Genomic DNA, 14,376 nt, shown 5'->3' with positions numbered 1-14,376 from the left:
TTGAAAAGCTTCTGCTAATGTTCGAGAACCTAGGGAGATGGTGTCCTATGCTCCCTAAGGATATAAACATACCCAAGTCCATCCTTGCAGGTGGGCATTGAGGCAACGGATACATCTCTCCCCTCTGGATGAGGAAGAGGTCTGGACCTGGGCCAGGAGGACATGCTTGGTATCACTCGGGTGGCCCCAGAGTTTCAGAACCCCTTGCTTTGGGCTTCTATGCAACCAGATCAGCCACCACTTGGCAACTTCCAAGTGGGTGTGAATCCAGCCACACTCTCAAGAAGTCTTTGCAAATCAAATGATCCTAGGCATCCTCCGAGTTCCCATCCTTATAATCTTTCCACATTTATAAAAGTCACTGCCAAACTGTAAGATGTATTCTCCCTTCTCAGACAGCCTTGGACTTACTGAGAACAAGAACAAAAATAACAATAACTAACATTTATAAGACATTTACATATTTCAAAGAGCCCTCAGATAAAATGTCTCACAATAGTTCTGTGACGAAGACATTATAATAATTGTAATAATAATGATCATTCTTGTCCATTTTCTAAATGAACAGACTGCAGTTGGAAATTTTCCTGAGTTGTTCAAAGCTGCAGAGGGGCTGGGACTCAAACCAAGGCCTCCTGCTTCTAGAGGTGATCATCCTTATGTCACCCAGGCAGTTGGAGAAATCCATTCCTATCCAATATCTTATCTACTCCTATATATAAAAAGATCTCACTAAAAGACCTGGGCAGGAATCAGGAGGAGGGTTAAATCAAGGTTACTTGGGAGAGTTGTGTTTCCTCATCCACAAAATTAAGAGGTTAGACCAGATGATCTTTGGGTCCCCCTACGTCCTGACACTTTTTTTTTTTTTTTTTTGGCCGCACCGTACGATCCTAATTCCCCGACCAGTGATCGAACCCGCGGCCCTTGTAGTGGAAGCACGGAGTCTTAACCACTGGAGTGCCAGGGAGGTCCCATGACATATTTTTTACTCTCTCAAAGGTCACAGCCAAAGGGGCAGGTCCCTAGTTAGGCACCAGGCTCTTCTGCCCAGGTAGACCCCACTGAAGGCAAAGAAGAAAATAAGACAATGTTCAAAAATAAAATGAAATGCAAGGACAAAAGATTTCAGTGGTGACTTTTCCATGCGGAATTACCATTAGGTATCAAAGAGACAGTTGGTTTTCCACTCAGCAAACATTTATTGGGAGGTTGCCATTTGCTGGCATAGTTCTAAAAGCTAGAAACACAAAGATGATGGCTGGGCAACCTCTGTCTTCTGGTCAAAGAAAAGACTAGCAATTAGGAGCCAATCTGGTGAGGGCAGCGAGAGAAGGATGGGCCATCTTCCTGGTGGGGGTAGTAGGGATGGGGGTGGGGGACGCTCTAGAGGAGGAGAGGTTTACACAGAGCCTTGTAGTGGGAGATCAGAGATATGCCCCCCATGGTTCCCAAACTATCTCCACCACCTCACTTGACTTTTTCTCAGTGGTGATGAGAAAATCCTTCATCCATCACTGTGTAAGAAGCTCTAGACAGTTCCCTCAATTGCAGGAGGAGGCAATGCTTTCTTCTAGTAACAAACGAATGAGGAAGAAGGACTCTCCTCCTGAGACATTTTGCACCTCAGAGGAGGTCCTTTCCCACCCCCAAGAAGCTCACTCACCTACTCAACAGTTGAAGTACCTACTGGAAACTCACATGGGAGGTGCCCTGGTCAAGGGGTGAGAGAAACAGAGGCTGGGATGCCCACTAACTTTCTTGCCCTGCCTGGGATCCCTAGAAGATGGAATTATTGCTGGCTGCAGCCTCTGAGTCTTTGCTGCTCCTTACAACGTCATGTATAAATTGCGATTTCTGTGTTCTCAAGCCTCTCCCCAACTTCCAAACACTGTAGAAGCTTTCTGTTTCTGTTTGGACCATGATGCGATGCTTCCATAAATCATCCATTGTGACCCTGTATAACAGCAGCAAGCATGTGTACAGCACTTTAGACCTAAGCCACTGGTCCTCTCCAGTCCCGGCCACGCAGAACCACCTGCCACTGGGCATCAGGTTCTCCTCTAACACGGGTGCTTTCACAACCCCCCTCTAAGCTCACGTGTGAAGAGAGGCATCCCTTTGAATCAGCAGCCAAAGTCACTGTATACACCCCAAGTCTGTATTTCACAGATGCTCTTGACTCCCTCTGCACCCCTTTCCAGCAGGGCTGCCCACACAGTTGCACTGAAAATGGGGATTGTCGCTTCCCTGAGATATCTCCATCGTTTCCCAGACTCTCCTCCCAGGTTTGTCTTTCCCTTTTCAGCTCCAAGTTTTATCCATGATGTCCCTCTTGACTGGAAGGACACTCTTCACCCCTCGTTCCCTCTGCTGCCTTCTCCCAGTTCCACACTACTCAGGACGCCCACCCTATGTGGACTCAGGTCCTGCTCGCAGTTGTATCTGTGAACCAGCTCATCTTCCCCACATAGGTTGAAGGTGCCATGAGGATGGGTACCACTTTCCTCATATTTTTTCCCTGAAAATCACCTGCCACATGCCCTTGCATGTTCCAGATGTGCCATAGATCAGCACATATTGAACTGGAATCTGGAGAGAGAACAGGACAAGACATGGTCTCTCTCACACTTGGAGCAAATACATGAAAAACATTCAATATTTTCTCTGTGAATCAGGTGGAGATAGTGTAACCAGCAGTTCTACTACCCTGTATGGCAGGTGGCACTTAACTTTGTCATAGGCTTTCTTAACAAACACTTATAAGGCCCCACCTGCATGCAAGGCCCTGGGGGGTAGGGTGGGGAAATAGCACAAGTAAACCCCCATTTAAAATATTTAGCTGATGCCTGAGAAAGTAAAAGAATTGTTAGGGTGTGTTTATTTGAAAACTTTGGAAAACACTTAAGGGGTGTTTCTAATTTTCAAAAGAATTGCTTTTTAAAAAAACGTTTAGCGTTCTTCAGAGGGAAAGACTTTGGAAAGTATATCCTTTGCTGCTGTCCAAAGAAAATGAGTTCTGTTCTTTGTCTGATGGCATTTCCTAGTATTTACATTGAGAAAAGTGGAAAAGTTTAACTCCTAACTATTGTCATTACTTTCAAATGTTAATGTCAAAGTATACAATCGTTTCTGCCATTAGGGATAGAAACAGTTTAACAGGTATACTGAGGTGTGTTATGAACAAAATGCTAAATTAAGGTGTTTAGCACAGAGTTATGAAATGTTAACATGGTATTACTATTATACTTTAAGTGCATTTATTGAAATATAATTTACATACTGTAAAATTCACCCATTTGAAGTATATGATTTAATGGTGTTAGCGTATTCATAGAGTTGTGCAGCCATCTCCCACGATCTAATTTTAGAACATTTTCATCACCCCCTTTAGCAGTCACTCCGCACTCTCCCCACCCCAGCCTTAGGCAAACACAAATCTATTTTCTGTCTTTATAGATCTGCTTATTCTCGACATTTTATATAAATGAAATCATATCATATATGAGTTCTTTTGTGAACAATTTCTTTCACAATGCTTTCAAGGTTTACCCATGCTGTAACATATATCTTTCCTTTTCATGGACGAATAATATTCACATTTTACTTATACCACATTTTATTTATCCATTCATGAGTTGATGAACACCTGGATTGTTTCCACTTTTCGGCTCTTATGAATAATGCCACTATGAACATTCACGCATAAGCTTTTGTGTGGGTGTATATGTCATTTCTCTTGGGTAGATACCTAGGAGTGGAATTGCTAGGTCATAAGGTAATTCTATGTTTAACATTTTGAGGAACTGCCAAACTATTTTGCAAAGTGGCTGCACAGTTTTACATTCCCAGCAACACTGTATCAGGATCCCAATTTCTCCACAGCCTCACTGACACTTACTACTGTCTGTCTTTTTTATTGTAGCCATGCAAGAGGCTATGAAGTGGTATCTCATTTGTATTTTCCTGATGGCTAATTATGTTGGTCATATTTTCATGCACTTATTGACCATTGTATGTCTTCTTTGGAGAAATGTCTATTCAAATCCTTTGCCCATTTTCAAATGGAATTGTCTTTTTGTTATTGAGTTATAAGAACTCTTTATGTATTCTGGATACCAGAATCCTGGTTTGATATCCTTATCAAACAGGATTTCCAAATATTTTCTCCCCTTCTATTAGTGGCCTTTTAACTTTCTTAACAACATAGTACTTTAAATAAAGGGAAAAGTAAGACAAACAATTCAAATTATCTAGACCTGTCTGTAATTTCTGTATGACTCACTTGCTGTTTCAAAATCATTTCTGTCTGTTGGCTTTCTGTTCTAATTCAAAAGTTATGAAGGCGAAGGTTTTTGTAAGGAAACAAAAATGTAAATGAGACTTCCGGGTAAGATGGCGGAAGAGTAAGACGCGGAGATCACCTTCCTCCCCACGGATACACCAGAAATACAGCTACACGTGGAACAACTCCTACAGAACACCTACTGAACGCTGGCAGAAGACCCCAGACCTCCCAAAAGGCAAGAAACTCCCCACATACCTGGGTAGGGCAAAGCGGAGAGATTCCCGCACAGAGGATCGGTGCCGAGCGGCACTCACCAGCCCGAGAGGCTTGTCTGCTCGCCCGCCGGGGCACGCAGTGCTGGAAGCTGAGGCTCGGGCTTCGGTCAGAGCGCAGGGAGAGGACTGGGGCTGGTGGCGAGAACTCAGCCTGAAGGGGGCTAATGTGCCACAGCTAGCCGGGAGGGAGTCCGGGAAAACTCTAGAGCTGCCGAAGAGGCAAGAGACTTTTTCTTCCCTCTTGGTTTCCTGGTGCGCGAGGAGAGGGGATTAAGAGCGCTGCTTAAAGGGGCTCCACGGACGGGCACGAGTCGCGACTGAAAGCGCGGAGCCCAGTGACAGGCGTGGGACGCTGGGGCTGCTGCTGCCGCCGCCAAGAAGCCTGTGTGCGAGCGCAGGTCACTGCCCACACCGCCCTTCCGGGAGCCTGTGCAGCCCGCCACTGCCGGAGTCCCGGGATCCAGGGGCGGCTTCCCTGGGAGAACGCACGGCGCGCCTCGGGCTGGTGCAACGTCACGCCGACCTCTGCCGCTGCAGGCTCGCCCCGCACTCCGTGCCCCTCCCTCCCTCCTGGCCTGAGTGAGCCAGAGTCCCCGAAGAGGCTGCTCCTTTAACCCTGTCCTGTCTGAGCGAAGAACAGACGCCCTCCGGCGACCTACACGCAGAGGCGGGGCCAAATCCAAAGCTGAGACCTAGGAGCTGTGAGAACAAAGAAGAGAAAGGGAAACCTCTCCCAGCAGCCTCAGAAGCAGCGGATTAAAGCTCCACAATCAACTTGATGTACCCTGCATCTGTGGAATACATGAATAGACAACACATCATCCCAAATTGAGGAGCCAGGAGTCAGTGCTGTGCCTCTGAGGTGGGAGAGCCAACTTCAGGACACTGGTCCACAAGAGACCTCCCAGCTCCACATAATATCAAACGGCGAAAATCTTCCAGAGATCTCCATCTCAACACCAGCACCCAGCTTCACTCAACGACCAGCAGGCTACAGGGCTGGACACCCTAAGCCAAACAACTAGCAAGACAGGAACACAACGCCACCCATTGGCAGAGAGGTGGCCTAAAATCATAAAAAGTCCACAGACACCCCAAAACACACCACCAGACGTGGACCTGCCCACCAGAAAGACAAGATCCAGCCTCATCCACCAGAACACAGGCACTAGTCCCCTCCACCAGGAAGCCTACACAACCCACTAAACCAACCTTAGCCACTGGGGACAGACACCAAAAACAACAGGAACTACGAACCTGCAGCCTGCAAAAAGGAGACCCCAAACACAGTAACATAAGCAAAATGAGAAGACAGAAAAACACACAGCAGGAGAAGGAGCAAGATAAAAACCCACCAGACCTAACAAATGAAGAGGTAATAGGCAGTCTACCTGAAAAAGAATTCAGAATAATGATGGTAAAGATGATCCAAGATTCTCTTTCCCAGATCCAAAATCTTGGAAATAGAATAGACAAAATGCAAGAAACAGTTAACAAGGACCTAGAAGAACTAAAGATGAATCAAGCATCGATTAAAAACACAATAAATGAAATAAAAAATACTCTAGATGGGATCAATAGCAGAATAACTGAGGCAGAAGAACGGATAAGTGAGGTGGAAGATAAAATAGTGGAAATAACTGCTGCAGAGCAAAATAAAGAAAAAAGAATGAAAAGAACAGAGGACAGTCTCAGAGACCTCTGGGACAACATTAAACGCACCAACATTCGAATTATAGGGGTTCCAGAAGAAGAAGAGAAAAAGAAAGGGACTGAGAAAATATTTGAAGAGATTATAGTTGAAAACTTCCCTAATATGGGAAAGGAAATAGTTAATCAAGTCCAGGAGGCACAGAGAGTCCCATACAGAATAAATCCAAGGAGAAATACGCCAAGACACATATTAATCAAACTGTCAAAAATTAAACACAAAGAAATCATATTAAAAGCAGCAAGGCAAAAACAACAAATAACACACAAGGGAATCCCCATCAGGATAACAGCTGATCTCTCAGCAGAAACTCTACAAGCCAGAAGGGAGTGGCAGGACATAATTAAAGTGATGAAGGAGAAAAACCTGCAACCAAGATTACTCTACCCAGCAAGGATCTCATTCAGATTTGATGGAGAAATTAAAACGTTTACAGACAAGCAAAAGCTGAGAGAGTTCAGCACCACCAAACCAGCTTTACAACAAATGCTAAAGGAACTTCTCTAGGCAAGAAACACAACAGAAGTAAAAGACCTACAATAACGAACCCAAAACAATTAAGAAAATGGGAATAGGAACATACATATCGATAATTACCTTAAATGTAAATGGACTAAATGCTCCCACCAAAAGACACAGAGTGGCTGAATGGATACAAAAACAAGACCCATCTATATGCTGTCTACAAGAGACCCACTTCAGACCTAGAGACACATACAGACTGAAAGTAAGGGGATGGAAAAAGATATTCCATGCAAATGGAAACCAAAAGAAAGCTGGAGTAGCAATTCTCATATCAGACAAAATAGACTTTAAAATAAGGACTACTAGAAGAGACAAAGAAGGACACTACATAATGATCAAGGGATCGATCCAAGAAGAAGATATAACAATTGTAAATATTTATGCACCCAACATAGGAGCACCTCAATACATAAGGCAAATACTAACAGCCATAAAAGGAGAAATCGACAGTAACACACTCATAGTAGGGGACTTTAACACCCCACTTTCACCAATGGACAGATCATCCAAAATGAAAATAAATAAGGAAACACAAGCTTTAAATGATACATTAAACAAGATGGACTTAATTGATATTTATAGGACATTCCATCCAAAAACAACAGAATACACATTTTTCTCAAGTGCTCATGGAACATTCTCCAGGATAGATCATATCTTGGGTCACAAATCAAGCCTTGGTAAATTTAAGAAAATTGAAATTGTATCAAGTATCTTTTCCGACCACAATGCTATGAGACTAGATATCAATTACAGGAAAAGATCTGTAAAAAATACAAACACATGGAGGCTAAACAATACACTACTTAATAACGAAGTGATCACTGAAGAAATCAAAGAGGAAATTAAAAAATACCTAGAAACAAATGACAATGGAGACACGACGACCCAAAACCTATGGGATGCAGCAAAAGCAGTTCTAAGAGGGAAGTTTATAGCAATACAATCCCACCTTAAGAAACAGGAAACATCTCGAATAAACAACCTAACCTTGCACCTAAAGCAATTAGAGAAAGAAGAACAAAAACATCCCAAAGTTAGCAGAAGGAAAGAAATCATAAAAATCAGATCAGAAATAAATGAAAAAGAAATGAAGGAAACGATAGCAAAGATCAATAAAACTAAAAGCTGGTTCTTTGAGAAGATAAACAAAATTGATAAACCATTAGCCAGACTCATCAAGAAAAAAAGGGAGAAGACTCAAATCAATAGAATTAGAAATGAAAAAGGAGAAGTAACAACTGACACTACAGAAATAAAAAAGATCATGAGAGATTACTATAAGCAACTCTATGCCAATAAAATGGACAACCTGGAAGAAATGGACAAATTCTTAGAAATGCACAACCTGCCGAGACTGAATCAGGAAGAAATAGAAAATATGAACAGACCAATCACAAGCACTGAAATTGAAACTGTGATAAAAAATCTTCCAACAAACAAAAGCCCAGGACCAGATGGCTTCACAGGCGAATTCTATCAAGCATTTAGAGAAGAGCTAACACCTGTCCTTCTGAAACTCTTCCAAAATATAGCAGAGGGAGGAACACTCCCAAACTCATTCTACGAGGCCACCATCACCTTGATACCAAAACCAGACAAGGATGTCACAAAGAAAGAAAACTACAGGCCAATATCACTGATGAACATAGATGCAAAAATCCTCAACAAAATCCTAGCAAACAGAATCCAACAGCACATTAAAAGGATCATACACCATGATCAAGTGGGGTTTATTCCAGGAATGCAAGGATTCTTCAATATACGCAAATCAATCAACGTGATACACCATATTAACAAACTGAAGGAGAAAAACCATATGATCATCTCAATAGATGCAGAGAAAGCTTTCGACAAAATTCAACACCCATTTATGATAAAAACCCTGCAGAAAGTAGGCATAGAGGGAACTTTCCTCAACATAATAAAGGCCATATATGACAAACCCACAGCCAGCATCGTCCTCAATGGTGAAAAACTGAAACCATTTCCACTAAGATCAGGAACTAGACAAGGTTGCCCACTTTCACCACTCTTATTCAACCTAGTTTTGGAAGTTTTAGCCACAGCAATCAGAGAAGAAAAGGAAATAAAAGGAATCCAAATTGGAAAAGAAGAAGTAAAGCTGTCACTGTTTGCAGATGACATGATACTATACATAGAGAATCCTAAAGATGCTACCAGAAAACTACTAGAGCTAATCAATGAATTTGGTAAAGTTGCAGGATACAAAATTAATGCACAGAAATCTCTGGCATTCCTATATACTGATGATGAAAAATCTGAAAGAGAAATCAAGGAAACACTCCCATTTACCATTGCAACAAAAAGAATAAAATATCTAGGAATAAACCTACCTAAGGAGACAAAAGACCTGTATGCAGAAAATTATAAGACACTGATGAAAGAAATTAAAGATGATACAAATAGATGGAGAGATGTACCATGTTCTTGGATTGGAAGAATCAACATTGTGAAAATGACTCTACTACCCAAAGCAATCTACAGGTTCAATGCAATCCCTATCAAACTACCACTGGCATTTTTCACAGAACTAGAACAAAAAATTTCACAATTTGTATGGAAACACAAAAGACCCCGAATAGCCAAAGCAATCTTGAGAACGAAAAATGGAGCTGGAGGAATCAGGCTCCCTGACTTCAGACTATACTACAAAGCTACAGTAATCAAGACAGTATGGTACTGGCACAAAAACAGAAAGATAGATCAATGGAACAGGATAGAAAGCCCAGAGTTAAACCCACGGACATATGGTCACCTTATCTTTGATAAAGGAGGCAGGAATGTACAGTGGAGAAAGGACAGTCTCTTCAATAAGTGGTGCTGGGAAAACTGGATAGGGACATGTAAAAGTATGAGATTAGATCATTCCCTAACACCATACACAAAAATAAGCTCAAAATGGATTAAAGACCTAAATGTAAGGCCAGACACTATCAAACTCTTAGAGGAAAACATAGGCAGAACACTCTATGACATAAATCACAGCAAGATCCTTTTTGACCCACCTCCTAGAGAAATGGAAATAAAGACAAAAATAAACACATGGGACCTAATGAAACTTAAAAGCTTTTGCACAGCAAAGGAAACCATAAACAAGACCAAAAGACAACCCTCAGAATGGGAGAAAATATTTGCAAATGAAGCAACTGACAAAGGATTAATCTCCAAAATTTATAAGCAGCTCATGCAGCTCAATAACAAAAAAACAAACAACCCAATCCAAAAATGGGCAGAAGACCTAAATAGACATTTCTCCACAGAAGATATACAGACTGCCAACAAACACATGAAAGGATGCTCAACATCTTTACTCATTAGAGAAATGCAAATCAAAACTACAATGAGATATCATCTCACACCAGTCAGAATGGCCATCATCAAAAAATCTAGAAACAATAAATGCTGGAGAGGGTGTGGAAAAAAGGGAACACTCTTGCACTGCTGGTGGGAATGTGAATTGGTACAGCCGCTATGGAGAACGGTATGGAGGTTCCTTAAAAAACTACAAATAGAACTACCATATGACCCAGCAATCCCACTACTGGGCATATACCCTGAGAAAACCATAATTCAAAAAGAGACATGTACCAAAATGTTCATAGCAGCCCTATTTACAATAGCCCGGAGATGGAAACAACCTAAGTGTCCATCATCGGATGAATGGATAAAGAAGATGTGGCACATATATACAATGGAATATTACTCAGCCATAAAAAGAAATGAAATTGAGCTATTTGTAATGAGGTGGATAGACCTAGAGTCTGTCATACAGAGTGAAGTAAGTCAGAAAGAGAAAGACAAATACTGTATGCTAACACATATATATGGAATTTAAGAAAAAAAAATGTCATGAAGAACATAGGGGTAAGACAGGAATAAAGACACAGACCTACTAGAGAATGGACTTGAGGATATGGGGAGGGGGAAGGGTAAGCTGTGACAAAGTGAAAGAGCGGCATGGACATATATACACTACCAAACGTAAGGTAAATAGCTAGTGGGAAGCAGCCGCATAGCACAGGGAGATCAGCTTGGTACTTTGTGACCGCCTGGAGGGGTGGGATAGGGAGGGTGGGAGGGAGACGCAAAAGGGAGGGGATATGGAAACATATGTATATGTATAACTGATTAAATTTGTTATAAAGCCAAAAAAAAAAAAAAAAAAAAAAAAAAAAAAAAAAAAAAAAAAAAAAAAAAATGTAAATGAAAGGACTAATTTGTGTGCTTTCCCAGAGTTTTTATTGAGGTTTTCCTTGGCCACTTTATTTCCCATTGCAAAATGTAGCCAAGTTCCTGTTACAATTGTTTTTAAGGAAATATTTTTGTAGTTTAAGAAGAAATTAAATAATGCATTATGTGTTTACTATGGAAACAGTGTGGAAGCTTCAAATTTGTAGGATTTCAGGCTGTCGGTATAAATCAGGAAAGGGTTTCAATGGAGAGAATGTGAGAGTAAAAGCGACCAGCAGAAAGCAGACCAGAGGCCAGGAGAGAGGACCAGAGGCCTCCTACAGGGGAACCCAAAAGACCACATTCTTTGGGAAGTGACCACCCATAGAAGCCAGCCAGCAGCCTTGAGGATGGTATCCTTGATGGTACAGCATTTGCGTGTAGGTGTGTGCGTGTGTGTACACGTGTATGTGTGCATGAGCAGAGAAAGATAGAGACAGAGAGAGAGGAGGAGGAGGAAGAGGAGGGGAAGGAGGGCGAGGGGAAGGCATTATTTCCCATTGAAAATTTTTTTAGTCTTTAAAACCTCTTCAGTGAGCTCTGTCTTTGTAAACATACCTGTATGCCCAATTCTTTCCAGCTCAAGGAACATAGGGGACTACTTGTTCTCAGAATTGGATTTAGCATTTTCTTTTTTGTTGTTTTTTTTTGTTTGCAGTACGCGGGCCTCTCACTGTTGTGGCCTCTCCCGTTGAGGAGCACAGACTCCGGACGCGCAGGCTCAGCGGCCATGGCTCACGGGCCCAGCCGCTCCGCGGCATGTGGGATCTTCCCGGACGGGGGCACGAACCCGTGTCCCCTGCAACGGCAGGCAGACTCTCAACCACTGCGCCACCAGGGAAGCCCAGCATTTTCTTTTTAAGGAGGCGTCCGCTCTGCCCTCCTACTTAAAGCTCTCTCCTGCACATGTGTGCACATTGTATGCGCCCAAGGTACTCAGTTACTCACTAAAGGTCCTGATCCCTCTGGAAATTAAATTCCATTCCAGTTTTTTGAACTTCACATATTTAGTTCATGACATAGGGGCCCTTGAAATGTTAAATCCAAAACTTGGTGTGGATTATCATTAAAAACTTGGGACTTGGTCTGAAACCCCATTCCTCTGAGCAGCAAGAGGAAAACACAGTTGCAAAGCCTGCAGCATGTCCATCCTCGGCTATAAATAAGAAGGGCTCGTTTTGCAGTAGTCTGGCTTCTAGGCACAAAATATCTGCCAGCATGTATGCTGTCCGTATTTATGCAGATCACGGACCCATGCCCTTCTCTTTGTTTCCTGTTGGTAAATGCCTTTATTTGTCCATAAATATCTTTCATCTCCATGACATGGACATAAAATCTATACTCTTCCCAGTGCGTATGAAGAGGGAAGAAGGGAAAAGCCTACTAGGTTGCCCTGTGTTCTCTTCACTACAACAGTGATACAAAATGTACTTCGAAAGCATTAGTTGTGTGCTTACCATGTTTTCCACACATCACCTCTAGAAGATCAGTGTTTTTTCAGCCTTCAAAGTGGTTAAGTAATTTGCCTGAAGTCACATGTTCTGATTTAGGATTTGAATCCAGTAGATCCTGATTTGGGAGCCCGGTGTCTTTGGATTTTAAATTAAAAATATACAATTTAGGGGAAGCAGATGGTTTGTCTTCATCATCCAAACCCAAAGTATTCTTTCCCAGGAATGGGTTTGCAGAATTACATTGACAGTGAAGTGGGGCCAGATGGCCTGGGCTTGAATCCTGGCTCTACTTCTTCCTGGTGCTGTCATCTTAGGCATCTTGACCTCACTGTTGTCATCTGTAAAACACCTATCTACCTAAAAAGGTGTCATCAGGATCCAAGAATATAACCTATGCAATGGTAAACCCTCAGTTAATATTAGCTACTATGACTAAGATCTGTATATTTGGGCTTCCCTGGTGGCGCAGTGGTTAAGAGTCTGCCTGCCGATGCAGGGGACGCGGGTTCGTGCCCCGGTCCGGGAAGATCCCACATGCCGCGGAGCTGCTGGGTCCGTGAGCCATGGCCGCTGAGCCTGCACGTCCAGAGGCTGTGCTCCGCAACGGGAGAGGCCACAACAGTGAGAGGCCCGCGTACCGCAAAAAAAAAGATCTGTATATTCAACCAGAGTTGGAATGCTGAGTGAAAGGAATGCTTTTCTCTGAGCAGAATTAATCAATTTGAAAGCATTAGAGCTCCCTGCCCCCCCCCACCTTTAATGCAATGGGTGGACTTCCCCAGGAGTCAGGTATAAAATTAGTTTGTTCAACAAATGCTGTTAGAACCCTACTGTGGTGCCAAGTTCTGAGCTGGGTGCCAGGGATAATACAGTGAACAAAACAGACACACTCCCCCATTCTTCATACTGCGGAGCTCACAGTCTGGTGGAAAAGACACGAATTATACAATCAGACCCATGGTGAGTAAGAGCAGGCTCCTCTGGACAACACAACAGAGGCAACTGCTTCTTCACAAAGTCAACTCTTGTCTCAAGTTTTTTTAAATCTAAAATTTACCTGGAAGTATACTTTTTTCTTTTACCCAAGAAATTGTCAACCTTGTTGACAAACCCTGCTTAATGTTAGCTCTGATTACAAATGGCAAATTTAATTCAATGTTTTTCACACATCAGATATTTAAGTAGTTTTTAAAAAGAAATATCTCACAATGCCAACTGGAATCTTTTCTGGAGCAAGATGTCATCTTAATGAGAGTTTAGAATGTAGCGGTGGGTGGAAGATGTTAGGATTCTTTAAAATGTTGGTTTGGTTTTTACAGGGCTATTACAGAGTCCAGAGGGCCTAACTTTTCCTTTGGATGCCATTAAATTCCTAGAAGGCATCCTGGAGCATTTCTCTGGATGTGTGTGCTCCACTTGTCCTTCATGATCTGCCCTTAGAGGGCTCAGGACAGTGGCTCTCGGTCCATGTGAGTCATAGATTCTGCTCCAGGATGCTCTTTGGGGGTGAGGGATGCTAAGAAAGTGGAACTGATCGAACTGGGTATGGCAGAGGGACCCTTCCTCAAAGCAAGGTGGCTCAGGACAGGTCTGACATCCCCTGAAAGGCAGGGTCCCAAGTGCGGAAGACGGGTGTAGGTTTGGTGAGAGGGAAAATGTGGGACAGGAGGCCACCAGCCGGGTGACTGCAGTGCCAGAGGCTTCAAACTGCAGGGCCACCTCTAATATCTTGCCAGCAACTAAGGCTTCAGCAACCTTCCAATTAACACAGAACAATGCAGAAGAAACAAAGAATAAACCACTTACAGTTTAACCTCTGGAGAGAGAAGACAGCTTCCTGCCCAGGTCTGTACTTTTTTAGGACCTAGA

Source organism: Mesoplodon mirus (assembly GCF_964341445.2).
Source record: "Mesoplodon mirus genome assembly, chromosome: 4".
Taxonomy (NCBI): domain Eukaryota; kingdom Metazoa; phylum Chordata; class Mammalia; order Artiodactyla; family Ziphiidae; genus Mesoplodon; species Mesoplodon mirus.
Note: the sequence above shows the minus strand (reverse complement) of the source record.